The 24,767-nt window shown below is 44.6% G+C and overlaps 1 long non-coding RNA gene and 1 pseudogene across 1 annotated transcript; both read left to right on the forward strand.

Annotated features, from left to right (window-relative positions):
- The first annotated feature begins 4,957 nt into the window (after positions 1-4,957).
- On the forward strand, positions 4,958-10,580 carry LOC146179742 (uncharacterized). The gene is made up of 2 exons (XR_014700758.1): positions 4,958-5,130; positions 10,079-10,580. It is a non-coding gene; the product is annotated as an uncharacterized LOC146179742 (long non-coding RNA).
- Positions 10,581-16,664: 6,084 nt separating this feature from the next.
- Positions 16,665-19,974, forward strand: LOC146179743 (uncharacterized; annotated as a pseudogene).
- The last annotated feature ends 4,793 nt before the right edge of the window (positions 19,975-24,767 follow it).

A 24,767-nucleotide genomic window follows, 5' to 3' on the forward strand; every position in this document is an offset into this window, starting at 1 on the left:
CTTCAAACAGACGATTACCGCAGGACACGCATGCAGTGCGATGCAATTAATGAGCGATAAGCGTCGGCCTATTAAGGCTCGTACGTGACTCAGATCGAGTATGGCGAGCGCGCTTCCATCGAAATACACTTTAAAAATACACTTGGCCGTTCAAGCTATACGAATACGAAGCATCGCAGCACATACTTTCGCTTAAACGATTCAACAATGGTGATCTAAATTAAATCTGGGTTATTGAGCGGTAAATTAAACGTCGGTCCGCACATGCATGAACGTTCCCACATATGGCAAATCGTATCGACGCTTCCTGCTTCGTTGTCGCTCTAAGAAGTGAAGTATTAGAAAAAAATGGAGAGAAAACACTGCACGTACAATCTCAGTATGAATAATATTAAGGTTATGCTGAAACAAATAACTGTGTTACAGTTTTACTTTTCTTCATCGCACTCGTTCGCACATTTGTTTTTTCTCAACCGTCCGCTGTTGTTGACGACACACCGCGCACTTCTGTTCCAGTCCACTGAGGGCACTCACTCGCGCCGAAATATGGACGCTCTGTTCGCTGCTTGCTAGGGTGCATTGAAAACATCACAAACAAAGGAAGAAAAACATTGAGGCACGGCGCCAGCAACAGCGGCGCCGACTTGCCCGAGTGGATGCGCTCTGCAGGTGGGGTTGTCGGGTTACACGCTGCGCGATGCAATCCAAGACGCAGGCCCTGACGCTCCACGTGTGGTTCAAGGTGCACACGGCCGCCGCCCGGGCGGGAATTTACGACGCAGTGCGTCAGCCGCTATACTTTAAGGCTCTATTTCTTTCATATACCTATTTGACATACGTGCAGCTAGCGTAACTGACGTCTTAGGGTTTGCAAGAGTAGACCATTCCATACGTGTAAAATCAAAAATACGACTACAATGACCATGGCGCATTAATCACTGATGGAATATCGCACACATACGGTACTGGTAAATGCTCTATGATTATCTTGAAACACTCATTCGGCAAACGAGTACGCCAGCTATTTGCTAAAAAAGCCGCGAATATTCAAATCACAGCAGTGGCAAAAAGGATCGCAGAGCCAGCTATAGAGTCGCCCGCGGCACGGCGGCGGGCCGGCTTCCACATTTCACAAGAACTTGAAACGCGAAATATATTCGCGGGGGGCTTTGTCACACTGAATTTCATAGGAACACAAAATAGCTTCGTGTAGCGGCCAGTATACAAGAGCGGCAGCTAAGCAGAACAGCTTTGATTCGACGCCATGCCAAGTGCATGGATAGCATAATTTTAGAATTTCTCGTTTGTTTGTTCTTTTTTTCGCACAAGTGCGAAAAAAAGAAGTCTGTAACGTTTCTCCGCTTTTATTCACACCCCCAATTTCGCGATTCCGTCGTCGTTCACTGCAATACAATGCTTGCGCTACATATGGCAACAAGGAATAACTGTAGAGTTCAAAAACTAAATAAAGCAGTCGTTGTTTTACAATTAAACTTAATTCGGTATCAAAGCTTATTTATTCTCTAACTACCTCCGTGGTGGAACAATTACAGGCGTGCGCGGGGAAGGTAGTTTTTTTTTTTTTTTTACAAATATTGTGTATGGAGAAAAGATACCCACATGTAAACTGACTTGTTAGCATTTGAACGAAAAAAAATGTGAAAGAAAAGACTGGAAACACAAATAAAATACGAAAAGGTACAATGGGTATATTGACAACTGGATTACAATGACACATCTTTGTTTCGCACACGCTCGTTCGCACAGTTTTCCAACGCCTGCTCTCCGTGCTGACGCACCGCTCAACCCCGTCCTCGCGCACTTCGCACTCCTGTCGTTCCCCGATCGCTCTCTCTCACCGCATGCGATGCGAGCAAGGTCCGAGGTTGCACACGCGCGTCGAAATCCACGCAGGTGCGCCAAATCGGTGGACGCGTCGACGCACCACTCAGGGTCCAAGGGGCGGACGGCCGCCGCCCAGGGGAAGGAATTGCGCAGTAATAAAAAGACAAACGCTAACAGACTGGAGACTTCTTTCAAACATTTCCGGGCTCTCACAACAGGTTGCATAGAGAAATGTGCTTTTACCGCATTTTCTTGGTCAATAAAATATACGCAAGAAACTAAACTGAGAAAGAAACAAGCGCCTAATGAATCGGGCCAACAAACGACTAATCTAGCAGATAGAATGATGCTGACGGTGCGGATATATGAGAAAAAATGTAAGCATCGTATGCAACTACTTTATAAAGAGGTGGCAAGTCGTGGTACTGAGATGCTTAGCTCAATAATTTTCAACAAACTTGCTTCAAATCCTCATTTCAGGGTGATTGAAATATTCCACTCGATTGAGCACTATTGTATGAAAGCATTTTCGTTGGTATGCTAAAAGTGAGCAAACTATTCGTAGTAGAACACAGCATTCACAAAATACAACTTGAACAGGTTTGGGTGTTGTAAACAAAACAGCTAGGCGCCTCTCCAGGACGACGACGCGCTTCGCTGCTGGTACAGAGCCCTACATAGATGAGCAGCAACAGCAGCGCATCGTTCAAGACTGATTCAAGTCCTGTCATCTAGGAAACGCTTGCTAAACGGAGGGTACAAAACCGAGACCATCGATCTGCTGAAAAAGCGATTACTAAAAAGCTCGAAGGATGACGTGACAATCGCTTAGCCGGCATGACGGCGGCAGTTGTATTTTGTTTCAAAGAGGGCGCTCCGTTCTTTCGTCCATCCAACGGCTGCTCGTTCGCTCGGCTCGACGTTCGGTGGCACCGCGCACGGAAAATGCTTCTTTCTTCAAGAAATATTCCATGTAAGTTCTCAAATTTTTCCATTCAGGTTTTATAAAGCGTTTGTGTATATTGGAGCAAAATATTAGCCTCTTAGATTGAGCATTTTTTAAATTACAAGCGTTGTCTTACATTTCATTGTTGCTGCAGGCTGCGTAAGCCATGTGCTAGGGAGATTTGTCTTCTTTTAGCATATTTCTTACGTTGTTAACTTTTCAAAAGTCGTTCTCAAGTATGCGCGACTTGATTCCGATCATTTTGCAGCTTATTTCAAGTTAAACCGTTGCTGTTTTGCAGAGTACTGATTTCCTAAAATAAACAACTGCGTCGCATCGTAGCCCTAAAAGCCAACTTCAGATATTCACGGCGTTACAGTGGCTGGAACGGCGTATAGCCGTCACTTGGCTCGGCCGCTCGGGTTCCCTCGGGTGACCTCGGGCGGAGTCGGTGGAGTCTGGGCAAAAGCATATATTTTCGTGTCTGGTGCGATAAAACGCTAACCGCATGAGTCGCGCGGCAGCACTATGCGCAGTGAGCTGAGGACCGCTAAAGCATTGCCGCTCGGCGCTGTCGCCCAGGTTCTGAGTTTTTAGAAATCGCTCATGATGCTGGAACCAGCTCGCGAGGCAGCCAATCGCAAAAGGCTTTGGGGTACTCACCTTCGTTGTTTTTTTTTGTTTGTTTTTTTGCATGCAAAGTTTGTTTCCCTTGTCCGGTATGAGCGAAAATCCTGCAGACGCTCATTTCGTCTGATCCGTGCATATATGAGCGCATCGAGACGGTTTAGTAAAAGCTTGGTAGGGTAGTATTGCAAAACAAAAAAGGCTAGTGTGGCTAGATATTGCTAATTTTCGAAAGTTGCAGAAAAACGCCACTGCTTTCAATCATGTCTGCATCGCAGTATAGTAGCACGCCGCTGCGCTGGGACCATTTTTTTGGGGGGGCCGGGGGGGGGGGAAGGGGGGAGGGGGGGCTCGACGCTTTTCAAGAAATTTCATCAGTGTTGTTGTTTAGTGCAAGAAACTGGATATAGCGTAACTATACTCATTTACTAAACGAAGAGGCGGCGCTAACAAAGCAAGGCTGAAAACGCGTCTCTGTCGCTGAGGTCCTTCGCTCTGTGCGATGTGCACTAGCGGCAGCGACAGGCGTTATCGTCGTCGTCGCGCGATGCATCGCCAGGGATTGTGGCCTATTTTTTTCTTTCTGTATCGTTGCTTCAGCTGCAATAGATCAGTTGCAAAACCTACACGTCAGCTTCCCGGTGCTACAGACATTCCTGCACAATGGTGGCATAGACTTTGGGGTAATAGTTGGGTACAGTGCTAGCACATCGCCTGACGGGAAGGGTAATTCCCGCACCTCTTGCCCATTCGTCACAGTATCATTCGCGTGCCCATTGTCGCCCCGCTATTACCCTCTCCGATTAGTGTCCCTTTTCTAAATTTTCTTTCTTCACCCCTAGGGTGACAGTGCTCCCCCCTTTCTTCCAGTGTTAAGAATGCCTGAAAACCTTTCTCTGACAATGGCCTGTGCGTGGGGAACTGCATCCCAAGCAGCGTGGACTGTGGTAGATGCATGTACTGCACCTAACTATTATCCCTGAATCAGGTTCTGTCGCCACTGTGCATGAATTCCTGCCTCATAGGGAAGCCGACTTGTAGGTTTTGCAACTGGTCTGTTATAGCATGTCCAGCAGGGCGGGAGCCTTCAATGTGAGCGCTGGGTGGGCTCAGACAATTTCAGTTCCAGGCCGGGTTCGGGTTTGTAGCATGAGGCCCGGGTCGGGCTCAAAATTTATGCTCGTGCACACCTCTAGTCGCGTCGGTTGTGTAGCGCACGTTTGGCGCCCGTGCATGCTTTTAATTTTGTTCTCCGCCCCATGACACTTTGCTCCAGCATCAAGACTGCATAAAACATCAGTATGCATTTTCCGGTCGTTATGCTAACTGATCGCCCCCACCGGCCTGGCACAGCTATGTTATACCATGTGTAACATAGAGTTGCAATTAGTACTTTTTTGAGACAGCTTTCAATTGAAATTATAGATTAACTAAACAGAAAGGAGCCGTGGTATGCTTTTATCATGATTTAGAGGCATCGATTTAATGGAGACTTTCCTTGCATTTCGGGCTCTTTGCTCTATAACGCTCGCAGTCCAGCTGCTCCACTTGTATCATCGCACTGCTTTTGCACAAGCAATCATCTGCCATCAAAGGAGTGCTGCGTGAATGTGAGGCAGACAACATAATCATCATTTTGGTGCTGCATAACCTGTCAACAACTGTGGGAGCCTTGCCATGAAACATGCTGTGTGTAAGGAAGCATTGCCTCGGTAGGTATGACACATTGCCTTTGTTTTGCTTTATATAAAGGCTTTAAAAAAGGCTCTGCTGGCTTTTCGCTATATGATTGCATGCTATATGACTTTTTCTAGCTTTTTAGCTCAAGACTTACTTGTTCAGAAGTCTTGCCCACAGTATGCAGAAAATAATATCCTTCATGTCCCTGGCAGTGCTTTAATAGCTGGTGCTATATTTCGTTGCTTTATTTCAACAGTATGTGACTATTTCAAGTTGAGGCATGATTGAGTGAACCTGTGGTGTAATGGCACAATAACAGACATAGCTTGTTGAACTGACGAAGTAGTTGTCATTTGCGTAACACGGGAAAGCAGGTGCTTTAAGTGATGGAATATTTAGCATACTTGATTATGCTTGCATTACAAGAATTCGCAGGAAGCCTGTATTGAGGTTTCAGAGAAGAAAGCCATTAAGTATTGCTCAGGTTATTTGCCTTCCACTCTCCCTTCATTACTGCTGCCTGCACTGTATGTATGTGTTCATACAGACATGCAGTTACTGACTGCTTGTACATTTCTGGTTGCCTACACTGGCTTCAGTCATGTAGATGTAATATTACTTTGATCTAAACCAGGCTATTTACTTTGCTCAAAGTGACAATTACAATTAATTCTCTCCCCGAGCCATTGAGATTTGCCATTAGCTCCCAACTCGCTTTATTCGCAGCTGCAATGAATTTATTCTGTAACCCTAGAGCAAGACATTTGCAGCAAGGAGATCATCATGCAATACTCGTGCAAATTTTGTAAATTTTAGAGGACATTCTGTTTGTTTTTGCATATGCTTCGGTGTTCGGAAAACAGAGCAGACTAGCTTACAGTGCAGGAGGGGTCGGCTGCAAGACAAAAGGAAATTATTAGTGCAGCTGCTCATTCAGGCGTGCATTCCTTGTGAATTTTTTGCTCTTATATTTGTGCACCTTTGCCTGCATGCTTGCTAGGGCTTTCCCCATAATGGGTAGCAGTGATCTTGCCGCCTACCTCTCAGGGGGACTGCCCTTTACCAACTACTTGCCCACAACCAACTCACCTCCTGGGCTTCAAATTTGTCATACTCAAGGACGATTTTCTGTGTTTGATGTTACCAGTGACGTCACTTAAGATACGCAGTGTGCATCATTGGTCCATTAGTTTCATTTCGGGATGTTGTCACCCCTTATATTCCCTACTCATATTTCTTCTTCTACATCCCCTTGCAACTGCCAAACGAAATAAGACGTATAAAACTGCCAAACTCCCGCAGTCTCTAAATGCTAAGTCAACAACCAAAAAGCTTTTACATGTCTAAATAAATGTAGAAATGATCCGCCGATTATTTTTTTGATTGTCATGTCTAGTCAGACGGTTTAGTGAACTGCCACATGACCAAGCAAATTGCAACTGTAAGTGCACTGAGAAGTCATGCGTTAGAGCAAGCATATGGATCTTGTGTTGCTTAGCTGCTTAACTCCAAATATCCTTCTTTGTCAGACAAGATATTTTTTTAGAAAACTGGATGGGGAGCCAGAAGAAAGCAGATTGGATTCTTAGCAGCATTGCTACTTGTTACACGTGCGTTCCACCCCTGTATACATGAACTCGGCAGTATTGGGTCGAGTACATCTGTCGAGTGAAAAATCAGTTCTGGGGTTCATGTATACACAGTCGGGTCGAGTAAAATAGGCGGCGGAGCGGGTTGCGTTAACTCGCTTGCAGGAGGTAGGTTAATTCGCTTGACCCGCTTATCTAAAGGCATGTAGACGCTGTCCAGTCAGGGAGTCTAGTTATGGGGAACTCTGGGCTATGAAAAAGCCTCTGGAGCGGCGACGAGCGTCACTCGAAATGAATGCTTTTTAGCGCTCATCAACGATAAAAAATAATCGAAGCTCTCGATAGTAAAAGGCAATGGGATCAAATAAGAGTAAGAACTTGCACAATAACTTCGAATCTCGATGCAACGCTCTGCTACGATACTTACTCACTAGAAAGCGAGTTCATGTAGACATCAGCCGGGTCGAGAATAATGACCTTGCTTACTCAACGCTGATTCAACCCGGTGCTGTCGAGTCCATGTAAACAGGGCTATTGTACTTGTAATTTTAGGTGAACTCTCATTTCGTGTATTTCACATTAAATTTGAGTGATATTGGTGCTTTCTTGCGTATGTGCTGTTTTGTTCTGCAAACAGTACTATTTCTCCAGACACAATCTTATTTTTAATTTGAGTACAAAATATTGTCCATTTTTGAAAAAAAAACAATTTGTGAGTTTTAAGAAATTTTGTTTTTGAAATATATTCACAAAATAGCAACATTTTATAGATACTGAAATGTAAAATGTGTGCGAGACAACTTTTCAGCTCAGGATTAAACTGGGTTTTCAAGGAACTTATTGTGATAGGGTGAAAGTGAAAAATCACTGTCATGCTAGATGTATCGTTTTTTTATGATCCCATAGTCACATCAAGCATTGTATTTTATGGTGTGCTTAAGCAATGAAAATAATATTTGGCCTCAGATATCCAGGCAGATTACTATTCTTTATACCAACAACTACTATGAATTGGTTTTAAGAAATCAGATGCCCGAGCACCACACCTGTTACCTGGACATAAAATCACCCATGTATGCCTAACTGAATATAATCTTGCACGTGGTAGGTTGCCGATGGTATGGCCATATGATTAGCTGTGATGAGGGAAAATGCATACCTGGTAGGCTGCTAGCTGATAAGGAAGTACAAGATCATTGTACTCAGATCTAGCATAACATTTTCCTGCCTATGCAAAGTAAATTTCTAGTACTTGCTCAATTGCTCATTGCAGGCTGCCTGTAATAATTTTAGCTGAACAAGCATGCACTGTATGATTACTAGAACTTCTTGTTGGGCTTGTTCGTGTTTATTTATTATAAACTGAAGGCGCCAAAACAATGCATGCACACAAGAAAAAAACGGGACAGAGTTCCACTCACAACTGATTTATTGTGCAGAACAGAGTACGTATATATCTCACTGCAGGCACATGCCCAAGGAACACATTCAGCTACATCACATTCAGCATCATGTAGTTTAACATAAGCTATGTTCAAGAAATGCTTTCTCAGAGAAAGAGTCTGTGGTATGAGGCATGGGCTTCTTGAACATATCTTATCTTAAACTACATGATGCTGAATGGGTTCTTTGCGCATATGCCGGCAGTGAGATATATATGTACTTTATTCTGCACAATAAATCAGTTGTGAATGGCGCTCTGTCCCGTTCTTTTTTTCTTGTTTGTGTGCATGTTGTTCTGGTATCTTTAATTTATAATGAGCACTGTATGAAAACTATTCCGTGGTACATTACAATTAAGGCAATTGTTTATAGTAGAATGCAGCAAGCAATAAAGCTGTGAAAACTAAAAAGCTGGAACTTGAAATGGTACGGTTATCTTGAGAATATTATATGCGTACACAGCCTTGAGAATATCTGCGATCTACACATCTCCCTCAGTTAGCCGATTGAAGATAGCTTGATTGACTCTGTCAGGGCAATTATTTCTTTATTCTGGCCGCAGTAATGTATGCGTGCCTGTAACTGGTGTACTGCAGAAAAATATTCTTTAATGTGTTCTTTAATATCATCCAGTCTTGCATGCTTAGTAATCCATATTGTCTATTGCAGGAATGTTTAAGAATTTTTTAAAAATTGAAAGTTCTGGAGCCTGAACCGTCAGATTTTCAGGAACTGTAATTCTATATGAACACTAAGCATCTACCTGAAGTTATCGGTTTGCCGGAAGCGGGTTTTTACTTCCAAATATCTTTCTTTTGTATCTGGAATTAATATTATTTTGCATATAGGTTTATCATCCCTACGTCATAAGATGCTGCATGCCTTTGCAGGCCCAGAAACCTGTCGCAAAGTGCTCTAAAAGAAGAATGTGTGGCAATAGGCCTTCAATATATACAGTAGAACCCCTTTATAGTACAGCCACTGAGGCCAGCGAAAATATTTACTATATCATGGTCTTTACTGTATCAGTGGTCTGTGATGACATGGTCCTGAAAGTGCTGTCTAGTAGTTAAATAGGCACTTACTGAACACGTCTTGTTGCTTAATGAAAACAAAACCTAAATACCTTCCATCTCGCTTTTATCATCTCTTTGTGTAATTTTTCATTATAAAATTTCTCTACATCTTGTGGAAGTACCTTTGAAGCATGAAGACGTGATTACGAATGCAACCAAGTTCGATTTCATGTAAAAACTAAAGCCTTGCATGAACATAGTGTCCCTTTTTGCTCTGTCTTTTAAAAGGCAATAAGTAATAAATTCGCATGGCACTCAAGTGCTGTAAGACCTTACTCGCTGCACCTCCACTTTCTGCCACCACTGCCTCATGATTTGTACTGCGCATTGCAGTGTATGTTGACCCATTTCTTTCCCTTCCCTATTTCTTGCTGCACGTTTACTCCTTTACTTCCTGAATGGAACACGCTGCCTCCTTGCTATGTTTGTAGACAGCTTTACTTTTTTCTTTGCGCTGCGCGCTTTCCCTCACGGCTCCAAGGCTTCTGTAAAGTAGGCTTCATCTGACTGCTGCTACGGCTAGTAGTAAAGCCACCTAAACGAACACTCGGGGTTATTGTTCTGTTTTCAAATACAAAAAGTCTTGTCTTCGCGACTCTAGGTAGTGCGCGGGAGTCGTCGCCAGGGTCAGAAGCACTTTGACCGATTTTTACCAAAAACATCTTTACTATAAAGGGGGAAAATGTACAGTTGCCTATGGAAGATGAACTGGGACTTCAGTTTCACTTTACTATATCAGAGGTTTTACTATAGCGGGGTTCTGTATTTTGTACTCGATCGTATAGAGCACCCAGACTTCAAATATGTGTTTGGATAAGTGTTGAGAAGGTGAGTTTAGATCTTATTGTGATATATGCTTGTCTTCTGTGCAGATGTCATTTGTAAGACCCACGGACCAATCTCCTCAACAAACTGTTCCTGAACGGTTGTTTCCTGCGGGGTGCCCAGCTTACTACCTGGGCCATGTGCTTCCCCCGCCCCCTCAACCTCATCACTTGATCCATTGACCCTTCACTGCCAACTATCATGCTCAACACAGTCCACTGCCATTTTCCATCCATGGTGGACACTGCCCTGAAATGCACCCATGCTCAGCCTCCTATTCCTGCAACACCTCTCGCACTACAAGGCTATAGTGCATCAACCCTGCTCAACATGTCCAGCCCCTTCCATCATGACCAATGCACACTGCACCCAATCACCTCTACCTGCACTACCTGGTCATGTGCTGCTTAGTGCCCTGTTTCCAATTACACCTACTAGCCTCTCCCATATTAACCCTGTATCCAATGCCTCCTGCACTGCATTTTGGCCCTCTGATGTCCTTGTGGCATTTACATGTATATGAGCTCTCAATAAAATGTTTTCGGAAAATATTTTGCTTGCCTCATTTAATTGCATGGTTTTTATGGCTCCTTAGGGAGATGACATGCAAGGTGGTATTGGGAAATGACTGCATAAGAAAACCACAATTATCAGAGTGACAGTTAAGCAAATGGCAGCAGTAAGGGCAAGGGTGAAATAACTGCATGGCTAAAGGTGGCTTAACAGTGGCAGGCCACGTGTGCCGATGAATACTTGTTGCATGCCAATAAATACCAATATATGATACTAGCGGCACGGCCGGTTTATTGCCAATGTCAGTTGGGCCAATGAATACTAGTGGCATGCCAATACGTGACACTAGGGGCACGGCCAGCTGATAGCCTATGTTGGCAGTGCCAAGACAGGTGCAATGTTGGCATATAAGCCGGACCAATATATAAAAATGTAGTAATTTCTCAAAAAGCCAGTGTTACGCCAATGTTGGTACCAATTTTTGTCGACGTTGGGCCGGGATTGGTGCGATGTTGGTGTGCTGCCTGGGTACAGGCAAGATGCAACTGTTGTATATTTTCCTCTTGAGCGATACCGGTAAGCTGCTAGTCATAATCTGCGAGTGCTTGCCAAATGCGCTCCATACCAATCTTATTCTTCTTGTTATTTCCTTTTCATGGTCCGGATCTGCGGTTACTACCTGTCCTAAGTAGACATATTCGCCTACTACTTCCAGTATTTCGCTACCTAAAGTAAACTGCTGTTCCTTCCCGAGGCTGTTGAACATTACCTTAGTCTTCTGCATATTGATTTTCAAGCCTACCTTTCTACTTTTTCTGTCTAGGTCATCAATCATTATTTGCAGTTCATCCCCCGAGTTGCTTAGCAAGGCAATGTCATCAGCAAATCGCAGATTACTGAGATATTCTCCATCTACCCTTATCCCTAACTGCTCCCATTCCAAGTCTCTGAATACTTCCTCTAAACAAGCTGTGAATAGTACTGGGGAGATTGTGTCTCCTTGCCTAACACCTTTCTTTATGGGAATTTTGTTACTTTCTTTATGCAGAACTATGGTCGCTGTGCAGCCACTATATATATCTTCCAGCGCTTTCACGTACGGCTCGTCTACCCCCTGATTTCGCAATGCCTGCATCACCGCCGAGGTTTCAACTGAGTCAAATGCTTCTACGTAATCAATGAATGCTATGTATAAGGGCTGGTTCTATTCCGAGCATTTTTCTATCACCTGATTGATGGTATGGATATGATCGATAGTAGAGTACCGTTTCCGAAACCCTGCTTGATTCTTTGCTTGATTGCAGTCTAAGGTTGTCCTGATTCTATTAGCGATTACCTTAGTAAATACCTTATACGTAAAAAACAGTAAGCTGATTGGTCTGTAATTTTTAAGGTCCTTAGAGTCCCCTTTCCTGTGAATGAGGATAATGTTTGCATTCTTCCATGGTTCCGGTGCGTATACAGGGTCGCCAGTTTTTCTAGCACGATATCCCCCCCATCCTTCAGCAAATCTGTAGTTATCTGATCCTCTCCAGCTGATTTCCCCCTTTTCATAGTTTCTAGTGCTTTCTTGACCTCTTCCTTCGTCACTGGTGGAACGTCTGACTGTTTTTCCCTACCGCCAATCTCATTATGGTCCTGACTACTTTGGCTACTGTAGAGATCTGTATAGAACTCCTCGGCTACTTTGACTATCTTGTCCATATTAGTGATGACGTTGCCCGCCTTGTCCCTTATCGCATACATCTTGTTTTTGCCTATGCCCAATTTCTTCTTTACCACTTTAAGGCTTCCCCCGTTCTTCACAGCATGCTCAATTTTCTCCATGTTATACTTCCTTATATCGGCCACCTTGCGCTTATTGATTAGCTTTGATATCTCGGCCAATTCGATCTGGTCTGTTGGATTGGAAGCTTTCATACTCTGGCGTTTCTTAATCAAATCTTTCGTCTCCTTAGACAGCTTACCGGTATGCTCTCTAACTATCCTACCGCCTACTTCTACCGCGCACTCAGTAATGATATCTCTGAAATTATTGTTCCTTGCCTCTAGGGTAATGTCGCCATCCTCAGTTAGAGCTGAATACCTATTCTGTAGCGAGATCCTGAACTCTTCTGCCCTCCCCCTCACCGCTAATTCGTTGATGGGTTTCTTTCTTACTAATCTGCTGCGTTCCTTCTTCAGATTTAAGCTAATTCGGGACCTCACCATCTTGTGGTCACTGCATCGCACTTTCCCGGAATTGTTCCTGGCCAAAACTGCTAACTCCTGCGTAGAGTACTCAATATTGAAGGCAAATGTGCTTTAATAACCTCACTTTCACTGCAGGTGTTGAACCACTTTGCTGGTGCAAGCATCAAAGGAGCAAGACGAAATTGAGGCTGATGAACTGCCTGCATTTTAGCAACTTTCTTAGGCCTTTTGTGGTTAACTGTGTAACTGGGTTGCAGTACTTCGACGAAAGGTAAACAGAAACCAGATGGGCTGAACAGCGTGTGAGTACAATACAGTACGGTACTGATACTACCAAACATCTAGGGCAAAGACTGCCTGCGGGAGCGGAAATTCCAGAGGGCCTCGCTATTTAACGAGTGTATGGTATCCGATAGCTTAGATGTTAATACACGCGTGAAAAAGGCGACAATACGAAGGCTTTTTGGTGGCATCACTTATCCCGCTCGCACTCTCGACGAAAGGAAATTCATGGGTTCATGATATGGACAGTTGGCTAGTTCAGTGACATGCGCAATAATTTAAACGCATTATCGCGCACAAGCCAAATCTAAATAAAACTAGATTGATTTTAGGATAATCGTGATGATCCTTCTCGTTAGGAATAGCTTTATATTATGCTCTGATACGAAACCATCCCATAGACTGGGAAAACATCGTTTCACTGCTGATTGCTATCAAACAGCGGCAACAAGCGCATCGACCGGCGGCTCGTACGATCAGCGAGGCCCTTTTCCATTCACGTTAAATAATGGCGATTTATTTGAGTTCCTTACCTATAGTAATATGTAAACACACTGCAGTGTCACGGGTTTCTGTTTTGTCAGAAACACCGGCGACACAGTAACACGTCGCTGTTCTCCATTGGTCACATTCATCAGCTGATCACGACTTCTTTTCACGATCATGATTCCGGCGCGTCTACTGCGGTCTGATAGACTCTGGCGCACTTGGAGCATATCAGAATGAAGCGTGGACCATCACGAACGGGACTACTCTTTACAAAACATTAAATCTTTCATGGCAAGCAAGGTACAGCGCTGCCATTTAAAGATACAAGGCACTCGCGGACCTCAATACTTCTGCCGTCTTGCCCAGTGTGGCCAGATTTCGCGACACCACCTGTCGTTCATAAGAGTTGCGAATACATAGGAGCCTACGGGCTGCTGCCTAGGTTTCAACACTGCGCGAGATCAAGGAGGACGAACGCCCTACTACAGTAGCTCGTTGGAAAGTGAAGGCACGTCTGAATGGGGCACTGAAATGGCGTCGTGCGAAAAGGCCAATGACGAACGGGCTTCAGTTTTGAAAAAACGCACAATGTGCTTAATCCGAGCTTGGCAAAAATAGTAGCCATGTTCAAGAAGCTTTCACTTTCTTCCAGCGTTAACTAAAATTAAACTACCTGCAAATCTTTACCGGTGTGTACCCGGCAGCACATTTCGAACCAACCACCTCCCAAAGCTGAGAAAGGTGCTCACACCACTCGGCCGCTACCACGGAGCTTTCCAGCCATTAGTATTTTGCATTTGCATATATATGCATATATCACACACAAGTTCAATTCCTGATATATACATAGTTTTACCATCTATCCTTATTCATCCAATATCCACTCTGCGCGTGAGCAGAAAGTGGCGACCGCCTACAAGGAGCCATCCAGTCGATAAAATTCATTTTCTCCTGCAATGATATAGCAGACAGAAGCGTAACGCCTTGTGGATACTTGAATAATACCTCTCGGGCTAAATGGTTCATCACGAGGCGGATCAGCACAATCAAGACAAGAGTTAGAAGGGTACAAAAGGAAGCCGGTACGCGTAGTGCTGCGTGTGCCGTCTTCAATTTCTATTCGTTGTTTGGCTTGCGCCGTTCTGCTTATGATATAAATAGTTTCACCACCGATGCTTTGTCGTTCGACATCGAGTCTCAGCAGAAAGTGACTGCCATCTACATCAAGCCTGCCAGCTACCACAATTTGGTATATTCATGACTACATGGATATATGAGAAGGCGTGAAATGCCTGATATATATATACTTAGTTTTACACCTAACATTCATCTTCCAACGTACACAAGGAGCATGAGCAAAGAGCGGTAGCCCTCTGCAAGGAGCATTTTAGCCATCGGAATTTGTTTTTTTTTTTTTGCGAAAGCCAGCCAGGTCGGATCTTCGCGGTTGCTCGTATGCCGCAACCGCAAAAGACAGGAGCTGCCAACTTGGTTGTCTCGTTTCACATCGGACGTTGATGTTAGAATCAGCCTACCAGGAGCCTGGTATTCACCTCCGCCCCATTTCTCTCACGTCCTGCGTGGGAAAACTATTGGAGCATGTAATTCAGACCCGTCTTCTTCGTTACCTGGAAGAACAGCCCCTACTTCCAAACAAGATGTTTGGTTTTCAACCACACCTTGCGGCCTCAGACATCATGCTCTTGCTCAAGCATCAGGTGCTGACACACAGCACTTTAGACACCAAAGTCATAGTTGATCTAGATGTCGCGAAGGCCTTTGACAATGTCCGGCATATATACGCGACTTTCTCACGAACCGCACAGTGCAACTTGACACCGGCCCAGGAGATCCTTCCATCATCTCTGCTGGAAGCCGGGGTACACCCCAAGGCTCGGTGCTTTCCCCACTCCTGTTCAATATTGCGCTGCTTGGCCAACCCAATCTTTTGGCAGATATCCCCCACATGCACTACTAGCCTATACGCCGACGACCTCAATCTGTGGATTACATACGGCAGTGACGTCCAGGTCGAGGAGACTCTGCAGACAGCCATCGATCGCGTTGGTACCTACCTGGCCACAGTCGGCCTATCCTGCACGGCCACCAAGTCTGAATACATTATTGTGCCGATCCAGGGTAGACGCCCCAGATCCCCTCCGGCATCCTTCAATCTGCAAGTACAGGGAACCCCCATATCTCGTACCGACCGAATCCGTATCCTGGACCTTCATCTGCAAGATAATGAAAGAAACGCCACTAATCTTCAACGAATAGATCAATCTGTAATCCAGATCAGCCGTCTGCTCAAGAGAGTCGCCAACAAGCATAAGGGCATGCGCGAATCCAACTTTTTGCGCCTCGTAGAAGCCTTCGTTTGTACGTGCATTGCCTGCGTTGCCCCTTACCTTCGCCTCACGCGAACAGATCGGGAGCGACTCGATGCATCACTATGCAAGGCATACAAGACAGCATTGGGTCTACCTATGTCCACTTCCACCACCAAACTGATGACCCTCGGGATCTCCAACACAGTCGACGAGATAAATGAAGCAACTCTAACTTCCCAATATGAGCGCCTCTCGCTGACACATGAGGGCCGTGCAGTACTCAGCCAGGTAGGAATCACCCCTCTGAGGGCGACTTCTACGTATATGGACCTCACGCCTGAGCAGAAACTAACCCCCGAATGCAGAAATGTAACTTGAATCGCGCTTGGATGTGACTTGGGGAAGTCGGTTTGAAGTAACCAAGCTGACTTCGAAACGCTGTAGTCATCGTCCGCGTTTCCTGGACATTCACGCTAACCTACTTCGTCGGGTCAAGCACGTGCTTGAACTCTAGAGCACGTCGATCGTCTGTGAACGAGATTAGCCATACAATTACTATCTTAATGAACGTTACATGGCAAGAAAAGTATATATTTTGCTAATTGTCCGTTACCGCGTGAATACTACGAGCGTTTTTTGGAGAAAATTCTATTGATGGCATCGCAAATTAGCGTTCGACGCCACTTATGCACGAGTTCCGTTTTCAGCTGGCAACATGCGTAGTAGCCACGGCAGGCACGGTGACGCTAGTGGCGCGGCGATGACAAGTTTGACAACAGTCGCAGACTCCGTGCACGTGTTTTTCTGTACGACGGAACAAGGCAAGATGGCGCAGACTCCCCTGCATTCTCAGGAGAACGTTCCCCAGCGGAGGGGGACAGCCCGCTTCACAACAGAAGAGAAAGAGCTCCTCGCCTAGCTTGCGAAAAAGAACACCCATATTTTGGAATGTAAGAAAAACTGACGTCGCGTCGTTGACGAAGAAGACCGAGACATGGAAAGAGGTGACTATCATCTACAACTCTAATCACGGGGTCACACGGCGCGACTACGTCCAACTAAAGAAATCTTGGATGAACTTGAAGCAGAAGTGGAAAGAAGAAAAAGTGAAGGAAAAGAGGGAGAGGCACAAGACCGGTAAGCGCAATTGAAAGTTTTGCATGAGTGCCTCATTTGAAGCGTGTTTACATTTTGCTTGTGCGCATGATTTTTTTTGTAAGATGAGTGTGCACCGTTTCGGCGGAGTGAGCGTATATACGATCGTAAGCGCGAAGTGGCTAGAACTCTGCAGATGTCGCAAGGTCTAGGAAGTTGTAAACGTCTGGCGGAAAGGCCTCGCGATCGGCAGAAACTGCACTGTCAGTGATGCGACGGGTGTGGTGCCGCGATGACGGCCGCTACGTCTTTGAGAACCGTAGGGAAAAAAATGATCTGAAAATTGTGCTTTGCACAACATATGTTATCTTATTTTTTAACGATTACATGTAGTTTGGTCGCAATGAAACGTGACACTCAGCAAACAATATATTCCTGTAAAAAAAATAAAGCATGTCTTTGGGAACAGTAGGGGAAGCAAATGACCTGAAAATTGGGCTTTCCACGTCGTATGTTATCTTATTTTTGAACGATTACGTGTACTTTGCTCGCAATGAAATGTGAGACCTTGCAAAATAATAATTCATACTTTCTGTTGCTGTATGCAAGTAGCCCAAAGTATGTTCTTGGCTACAGCCTTTACTAAAGTACAGTATGGATTCATGTGTCGTAAAGGTACAGCACGCTTCAAAGCAGAAAAACTAGGCATCTGCATGTTTGTGTTTCATTACGAGCTGGATTAATGGTAGTAGAAGCATGCAAGCTGATTTATTCGACTAAGCAGTTCTAGAGCAGTGTCATGTGCAGAAAGACACTAGCCTTTAGTAGGTGTTGCTATGATTCTGAGTAGGTAAAAAGAGCAGTTGTATGGAAGCAACAATAGGACGGGTTGGTGTGTTCTACACATAGATTTTTTAACATTGCTTTAGGAAAACTGGTTTGTGCTACACATAGAGTGGAATTGTGGAATTGTTTGAGAAGAACGGTTTCATTGTGTGCTAAAGCCATCTTCTTGTTTAGGAGGAAGATCGGAACCAGCTACATTGGCCCCCATCAGCCAGCTAGTTAGAGCAATAGCTGGTCACATGGTAACCAGAATAGAAAATGAATTTGATTCCGATGCGACACTCTACCAGCCTACCGTCGAAAGCCCGCCAGTTGTCAGGCTGCTGCAGCCAATGATAGATGGGCCAAATGATGTGGACTTCGACTATACAGGTAAAGTGCTTCGCATCTCTAATGCGCCAGAGTTAAGACATTATTTTCTTTGGAGCAAATTCCTTCGAGATCACCGACAGCATGCAACCCAAAAATATATTTTCTGTTCCTTCGAGAAACCGTGACCTGTCATGTAGCACTAATTATTTGGTGCAGATAAGTTCACACCATGTAGCAGCTATCTCGTTGTAATTCTCAATCTTTTTATCCTTGCTGAACCTGTAATAGCTTTCGAAAGCTATTGAGAAACCCCATGTGTCTTGATTTTTACCCCCTTCCCACCTCACATGTATGCATAAAAAGCCATGTGTGTAAATAAATTAACTAATGCCCAAGTTCCATTAGAAATGACTACCTTTATAGTTAACAAGTGATTCGATTAGCCTAAAAATAAGCTGTGCAAAAGAAACGTAAAAAGGTAATGGAGAAGGCATGCATGGACAGTCGTGCGGCCGGTACCTTGGATTCCACAGAACTCAAAACACCCCTTGAGTGTATAATGTCTCTGCATTTTGGCAGAGAATGAAAACATGAATTCTGAATTTTGTGCGCAATAATCCTTTAATTGCACCCACTCATAAATTACCACCTGGTGTAGGTATCCATGCGTCATTTTCATCACAGTAAAAAAAATGAGTATGTCTGGTCACTGGAAATGTACATCTGTACCCCACAAACAGCGGGGCATTTTAATATGTGAAGTGTTGTGAGAGATAACTGTTGCAGTGTCTCTGCATTGCACCCATTGATGCAACCAGTAGCACATATCCTTAATGTTTATGTTAAGGTTTCTTTGTGGTAACATTTATGCAATACTCGGTGATCCCTTTCGGTTGTACCGATTTTTCAACTGTACTTTGTCAGTACGGACTTTGGATGTTAAGGGTGAGCTCAGAAAAATTGAGGGTGTCGATGACAGCACCACTGATGATAGCATTTAGTGGACTGCAGTGTCTTCCAGTCAGACAGCAGGAGCATGAAAATTGGAAGTGAGGGGAGGAGAGTGAAGTGAAAGCTTCAGAGGGTGCCTTTACTGTATCTATTTTGTTGCAATGTAATAATGTGACTATACTAGGCAGTTTCGCTGGCTTGCTTCTTGACAATTCATGTCTCAAATAAATAAATGTTCATGTACAAGCAGTCGCAGCACTCATTACAGGAACTGAATCGTCCGGGGTGAGCGAACACAAAAACATCGGGGCAATTTCTGACTTTTTTTGTTCTGCAGGACTTCAGTATTGCAATACATGTTAACCTCTGTTGTCACTAGTACTAGCATGTTGCATTTATTTTATTCCACATACCTCCTTTCATTTAATACAGATGACAATTGGGACACGAGCCCTGGTGATGAAAAGCAGCCTCCAGCACCTACAGCCAGTGAGGACGGCCAAACACATGGAGCTCCAGAAATAAGTGCCAGCATCTCCTCTTCAATCATGCAGCCCGATACCGCCTCCAACACAGATGCAGCAGCCTTAAATAGTGGTGTTGCTTCGTTAGGCGGTGCCAATTCCTCGACTGAGGCGGCTTTCCCCACTGGGGACATCTCCGGTTTCAGGGCTCCGAGGGGACGAATGGCCATTTTCGAAAAGGCACTTGCATGTGAAAATGATGACCGTGCAAGACTTAGAGAAGAGCATGCGGTTCGCATACGGCTCCTACAAAAGGACCACGCACACATGATTAAGGACCGAGAAGCCAAAAGAGCTTACAAAAATCAACTTCAGGAGCTCGAGCTCATGAAGCAAAGGAACGAGCTTGAAAAACAAAAACACGAGCTTGAACAGCAACAACTGCAGGACTGCGATCCTGAAAATTGAAAAAAAAAATTAAAGAGGAGCAGCTTCGCAAGCTACAGGCTACAGAAAATGGTTAAACCTTAATAAACAGATTGAACAAAAATGTGATCACGTGGCGTCAAGCTACAGTATTTGCATGATCGCGCTGTTCAAAGCTCTTACATGCTCGGCAGCAGTGCCGGCATCACAGCTGCTAACACTGACCTTTCACAGGCAAGGAAATTGGGCAGCACGCTTTCAGACAACTGGCGCAATGAAGGAATTTATAGAGCCGGCTTTTCATCAGAACTCCATTGCTCGCCCTCTTCCTGCCAAGAGTTGACAAAATGTGTTTGCTAGAGATGCAATGGTTCTCAAGCGATAAATGTAGTTTTTGGAGTATCATTTGTCATACAATTACAGCCTGCTGAAAGAGACACTACCAAAACAATACACGAGAAAGAGTTCTGCAAAATATCACCTAAAGTTTTGTAGTTTTTTAGTTGGAGAGGAAGACGTACAAAATGAATGTCATCTTAAGGACAACTACAGGAGTCAACTAGGTATTAGCCTATTATGCTGTTGGCTCAGTGAAAATACTGATCATTCGAGAAAAAGCTGCAGCTGTCAGCTACTTAATGAATTCTTACTTGTAGCAGATACTCTGCCTGTTCTTGGAGCCAGACAAACGAATGCTGTTCCAAGAGTAAACAGTAAGTGCCCTGTACTGCCATCAGAAAAAACCCCTTCCACCGTAGCGCCTTCGGCGCAAAAAAAAAGTGGAATAAACGTGTTTTCAATCAATCAATCCACCAGAAAACAAGGCACTATTTTACTTATTAAGAGATTTATAAGCACTTGTAACCTAGAAGAGGGACTGCACTGCTTTCTTGAACCCCTTTTAAGCCCACAGAGGCTGAGCACTGCTGCGATTACATTGCCTCACCTATTTTTAATGTACTGGAAAAAAGTTTGCAGTTCCCCAAAGGGATTTATAAGCACTTCTAACCTAGAAGAGGGACTCCACTGCATTCTTGAACCTCTTTTAAGCCCGCAGATGATGAGCACTGCTGCAATTACATTGCCTCACCTATGTTTAATGTACTGGAGAAAAGTTTGCAGCTCACCAAAGCACACTGAGGATCAGACTGCCTTTCCAGGATTTTGAACAGCTCAGCAGGTACTGCTTCTAGTGCATGAAAATGTAAATACTGCACTCAATATGCTAGCCAAACAGTGCACATTCCAGCCAACACAGTCTTCACAATGGGTCTTCACAAGCTTTGTCAAGCTATCAAGCATTGCCAAAATGCAAACTGCCACTATAGCAATGAACAGTGAGATGAAGCTCCCACGGTACAGATGGACCTTCTGGAGACATTACTCTTTTGCAGAAGCAGCATGCTGGTATTCACTTCCTGCGAGATCAATACAGCAGTCTTGAAGAGGGGCAGCAAAATAACACACAATACAGAGCTCGAACAAGGAACGGCAGCTTTGTAAGATGTTACACACAATTCAACAGCCTACTTGGCTGAAACACTTTGAACGCTTTCTGAATAAGATATGAGTAGCAGATGTAGCTGCACATTAGTAAAATGGAGAGTTGAGGTCACCGGAGTGGTGCAGAATTTTTCAATACAAAAAACATCACTAAATGACACTGGAAACATGCCCATTCTATCCCCTCGCTTGTCTTTTAGCTTTTTTTCTTCACAAATATTGCTATACTTTGCAAACACGCAAGACTTGATATGCATGGCACAGTGTAAAAAAGTTACATTTTTTACTTAAGTGAAACTTTTTTCAGTGATCAGCTTCCGTGCCTGAATGCCCAATGCGCTGTCAATGAAGTCATCGACAGGCGGCAGGTGTGGTGGTCGCCTGACAATAGCCGTGGAGGTGGGGTTTGGTGAAGCTGTCTGAATAGGAGGTTGTGGCTCCTTCATTAAGCCGCCAAAGTTATGGAGCGCTGCACAGGCTGTTATAATTCAGGCTACTTGCTTTGGCTTGTGTTGAAGTGCCATGTCAAGGCAAGGGAATCGGCGATTTCAAATGCCAACCGCCCTTTCGACACTGTTTCGTGTCTTTATATGGGCCTTCTGGTATGTGTATGAATAAAAAATATCACATGTTTACCGACATAAAAGTTACATTTCAATGTCTCACCTTCCTTGCGGCGTGTTCGCGGGGCCAGGGTCTGATAAAGGTGTCTTAAGACATGGCTGGCATCCATAGCCAGCGTCTTCAGCAGCACGCCAGGTACCCGGCTCTCCTCATATAGCACCCGCAAGCGCGAATTGTCAAAAATTCGGCTGTCATGCACCGAGCCTGGCCAGCTGGCAAAAATGTCGAAGAATTGCAGCTGTGGCCTGGTGACAGACTGCATCAAACCAGAAATAGACTAGTTAAAAAAACTATAGGGCTGTGTACGATGAAATTTATTTCCTGGGCTCCAGAAAAACAACCTATGTATTGGGAACACATTATACTGCGAACAGCTACTGCTCACACGGTGGATTCGTTAACGAAACGCCAATTTAAAACATCCAAGAGATCCAAAACATCCAAGGGGCCAACAAACACCCCCCGAGCATTGCTCGCAAACTATCTCTCTCGCCAGGTTATGCTGCGATACACATCTGAACGTAATAAAACACGTCTACGCACCGCACAGGTCCCGCAGTCCCATTCGAAAGTTGGCGCTCTCTTTCCTTCCACTTTTGCGGTCCCCTGTCTCCTCCGTGCAACGCGTCTACGTACACGCGTTTCCGAATGACTATTGGTCTGCTTCTTTGCGACGTCACGCATCCATAAAACTACCACTCATGCCAAAATAATTGTAATACGCTTAACTTTTAGTTATCAGGAAAGAAAATTAGAATGTTTTGTAGACAGAAACAATTTTTGAAAGCTTTTTTCCTTGCACTTCCGGTGTAACGCGGGCACCGCGGTAACCACGGTAACCACGGCGCGGTTGCGCGCGGCGACCTTGGTTCAGTTCCATGCGGGGCGCTTTCCACCTCTGTATGTTCTCGTTTCTTGTGTCTCCTATGCGAAATGTACTTCGAAATCGGGTTACCGGTCTCCAGCATTAGGTCGGTGCCTTAAATGCCGTGCCCTAGTGCACCGCGCAGTATGTAGTGCAGCAAAATTTCGAAGGCAACCGCTCCGTTCCCGTGTCCACCAAACCAAAATACGCACCTCGGATCGATTGAAGGCGACAACATACGCTGGTTAGTAATTTGTTTACTAGCCTGAATATAGTTCACAGATAAACGACGGTTTCACGGGTGCAATGAGTTAGTCATTGTTGTGATGTATCAATACTATGGCCGCTTTTAAAATCCTATAGCTTTAACTGTTGACTTGATTACATCAAACTTGATTTGTCACGTAGTAAGTTTGTAGCGTATGAACTTTTGTCTTATAGTAAATTAGCTAAGACAACTGTTCCTACCTGGCTCGGCCGTGCGCGATGCGCGAACCCGTGGTATCACGTGCCGGCGTTGGCAGCTTTCGGCCCCCGATACTGGCGCAGATTGCGGGTTAGCATTGTACGCAGCAGCAACGAATTAAGCACCCTTACCTAACTTACAGCGAGCAAATAAAAGTTACCGCAACATCAAAGCTCCGTGTCCAGTTTCACCACAAACTACTGAGCGGTTAGGCCGGAGAGATACAAGACGCCGCGGTAAACACGTATTAGGATTCGCATGCTGTATCTGCCCCTTGCAAGGTTTCACATGACGTGCAGTGATGAGGAGGCATCGAAGAAACAAAGAAAACAACTTTAATTCGAGAGAAGGCCTACAGCATTTCTCTAGATAAGTCCTAGAGCATTTTCCATTATGTCCTGAGGCAGTAAACAATTGACGTTATTAACAAAAAAGCTTCTCTCCGCTGCGAAGCGTTGTGCTTTCTTAGTCGCTCAGCAGTATAAATTACCGCTAAGAACACAGTATTATATCGCGCACATAATAATAATAAGCGCAAATACACTGTTGTCTTGTAAACTGTGGACCTTAACGGATGGGGAACAGCGAGCCTGTGAAAAGGGAGCTGTGACATGGTCACTTTTGAAGTCGGCTCACTTTAATTACTTCCATTTACTTCCAGCTTGACCTCAAGAAGCTGAACAACTCTGATCGGCATAATTATTCGCTATCTAGCTTTACACACACCCTGAACGCACAGTTGCTCTGTCTTTCTTACTTTTTGCTTCAATCGGCAGCTTTGATGCAATACTTGAAGGGCCTGCGAGCGGTCGCACACCATGTGGAGTTGCCGCGATAAGCAAACAGCAACATGTTTTGTGTGCACGTTTGCTTGGCCGCAGCCAGAAGCGAAATACAGAGACATGGGTACAAGACTGCACTCACTACGACAAAAAACGTCATATGAAACTGCGCTCCAGCTATTGCTAGTCGCAGCAAACATATTGAAACAATTCTTTTGGCTCCAGCGGCCAATGCTGTGCCTCGCTGGTGCCAGTCTGTTGAGCATTTGGGTTAAGTATACTGACAGCTGTGCTGTGCAATTGAATAGTCATGATGAAGCACAAATATGTGCCTGTGTGCAGCAATTAGTTCTTCTTTTGACAGTCTTTCATAGGCATCAGTCATAAGGTGGCGCTCTGAAGCTATGCTTGCAGCTGTGTGTCTGTGTGAAAAGCCCTGAGACCGTTTCTCCGCATCCTGGAGGAGCCTCTGGACGTACGCTGCCTGAAATAGTCATCATGATTACAACAGTTCCCTTAGTTTTTTGTGTAATATTATAAGTATAAAAAAGTTTTAACTTACAAAAAGTATGCTCCATTTCCACTGCAGCGGCAC

The sequence above is a fragment of the Amblyomma maculatum genome, chromosome 9 (assembly GCF_055883805.1).
Source record: "Amblyomma maculatum isolate TAMU_Amacu chromosome 9, ASM5588380v1, whole genome shotgun sequence".
Taxonomy (NCBI): domain Eukaryota; kingdom Metazoa; phylum Arthropoda; class Arachnida; order Ixodida; family Ixodidae; genus Amblyomma; species Amblyomma maculatum.